Source organism: Triticum dicoccoides, chromosome 7A (genome assembly GCF_002162155.2).
Source record: "Triticum dicoccoides isolate Atlit2015 ecotype Zavitan chromosome 7A, WEW_v2.0, whole genome shotgun sequence".
NCBI lineage: Eukaryota > Viridiplantae > Streptophyta > Magnoliopsida > Poales > Poaceae > Triticum > Triticum dicoccoides.
Window position 1 is genome coordinate 233,488,710 of NC_041392.1, and position 2,767 is coordinate 233,491,476.

Genomic DNA, 2,767 nt, shown 5'->3' on the forward strand with positions numbered 1-2,767 from the left:
AGGGAGGAAGAGGCACTCGGGCGGCGGCGCGGGATCTGGCCCGGATCGGCCCCGCGCGGGCCGGATCTGGGCCGGCGGGCGGACAGGTGTCAGGCGGCGATTGGCGGCGGGGATTTTTGTCTGGCGCGGATCCGGACACGTCCGGCGGCGCGCGAGGAAGAGAACTAGGGTTTCGGGGAAGAGGAAACGGGAATTTCAGAGGGGGTGTATTTATAGGCATAGAGGGAGCTAGGAGAGTCCAAATGAGGTGCGGTTTTCGGCCACGCGATCGTGATCGAACGCTCTAGATGATGGAGAAGGTTTTGGTGGGCTTTGGGCCAAATTAGAGGGGTGTTGGGCTGCAACACACACGAGGCCTTTTCGGTCCCTCGGTTAACCGTTGGAGCATCAAACGAAGTCCAAATGATACGAAACTTGACAGGCGGTCTACCGGTGGTAAACCAAGACCGCTTGGAAAGTCTCGGTCCAATCCGGAAATGTTTAATCCCCACACACAAAAGAAAGGTAGAAATGACCACCGGAGGAGAACGAAGCACCGAAATGCAAAACAGACAACGGGGAAAATGCTCGAATGCATGAGATGAACACGTATGCAAATGCAATGCACCTGATGACATGATATGAGATGCATGACAACGGTAACAACACACGGAGACAAAAACCCAAACCCAAGAAAAATAAAATAACTTAACGCCGGAAACGGCAAGAGTTGGAATACATATTGGGAAAGTCATATCCGGGGTGTTACACAAGCCTTGGATGAACTCCTTCTGCTTATTGAGGTGCTTATTGAGCTGACCGGGCATGCCGTCGAGGGATAACGACTCCAGCTCCGCCGGCTCGGCATGTTCGCCTCCGCGGCTAGGGCGCTCCTAGGAGCCATCGCCTGCCCGTGAGAGATCTTTCAAGGTCTCTGCGTGGCGGCGAGCCCTCTCTTTTTTCCGCAGCCTTGGTTGCCGCTCCCTTGTTATGAGTAGTTCTCGACCTAGAGCTTTGCTCACCGGCCATGGCAACGACGGACGAAGAAGAAGCACTTATTAGGAGGAAAGGTAGAGTAATTTTCGGTTAGGTAGTTCCCCTTTTTATAACCTAAGTACTAGCACTAGTGCTAATACATGCATAATGGGAACACATTCAAGTTTGGTACGTGCTAGTAGGTGTGAGTAGGCTTTCGAATGTGATGGGAACAAGGTAAAGATTGATTGATGGTATTGGTTTCAAGGCCCGAAACGGCTCCCGATGAGTTTAGCGGAACATAAATTTCAAGTACTACACTGCTCAAATGCGTAAATATTATGTTACTTTCAAAAATTGGCACACAATATGAAGGAGACCAATGGAAGTACTACTAGCAACCCATGATTTAACTACTCGCATGCGCGCAGTGGAGTAATAATGTCTTTCTTCCACCCTCACGTCCACTCAATTTGCATGCGCTATATTAATTGACCATCAATGAAGTGAACGACTTTACATGCGTCAAATTATCACATGGGGTGGATCTTGGTACAAAATTGCGTCCGCCCGTGTACCCGCGTGTGCGTGCGAGGGCATGAGTGCATGCGTGGCGTGCGTGCACATCTTCCCCTCATGCATGTACCGCCAGTATGGCTCAGGGAGGACGATTACATTCTTCTGGAACCAGCAGCACGTCACTGTGATCAATCCACGCAAGGAGGTCGCGACAACGCCTCCACATGTGCCACGTGGCTTCATGAACTGTAAGAGAGACACTGTGTAGCGTGCCATTAGTATTCTAATTTACGTGTTTTGCGCATACTCGAAGTACTAGTAAGGTACACGTGCATTGCACGCATCAGATTTTGCAACCAAATTATGAATAAATACCACACTATAGCATGTAAGCTCTGAGTCATATATGCCTGATGTAGCCCTTCGTTTAATCCTTATAGTTCATCTAATTCAAAATCAATTAGTTTTTATAAAAAAAGCTAAGAACGCGGGAATAGGAAAAACATGGGATTATAGTGGAAAGTTGTCTTGAATCCTACAGGATTGTACGAGTGTTTGATTGTGCATAGAAAAAACGCAGAATTCTTTCAAAGAGGTTTGAGTGGGTGGGATGTTTCCTATGAAATCTAGTGCAAATGAATCATATGGAAAAATTCCTATGGTTTACAATCCTACGAATCAAACAACCAAGATAGGAAAAATTCCTAATGATTAGAATCCTCCAAAATTCCTTTAAGAATCCTTTGAATCAAAGAAGCCCTAAATCTATTTCATGATTCATGGAATTGTGTGTTGTAAAGCATAAAGTAAAAACAAGTAATGGCAATTCAACTAGAACAAAAGTTTGGGCAGTTATGATACGGAAGATTCTAGAACAAAAGAGAACCACTGTTGTTTTGAGGTTTGTGCATTATGCTTAAGTTCAACCATGGAGTCTGCTAGATTGTACATGTGACAAAATCCGGTGGGGGGCAAGAAGATGGTGCGAGGGGCTGAGTGGAGGGAGACTATGAAGGAATGCACAAGTGCGAGATCGATATTTAGAGAGAGGGGGCGAACACGTGCGCTGTTGCGCGCAGTGGCGGAGCCATGAAAAATAAATGATCTAGGGGGCCAAGCATTGCTAATCCTTTACGAGGAGGGTCAATTCATGAACTTAAAACCATTTTTAGCAGCAATTGTCTAATGATCACATTCATATTAGCCTCGATATATAGTGATGTTAGGGGGGAGGGGATAGGGCCCTTACTGCCCCTAACTTCGCCATTGTGCACGCGTCTGAGAGATAAAGCGG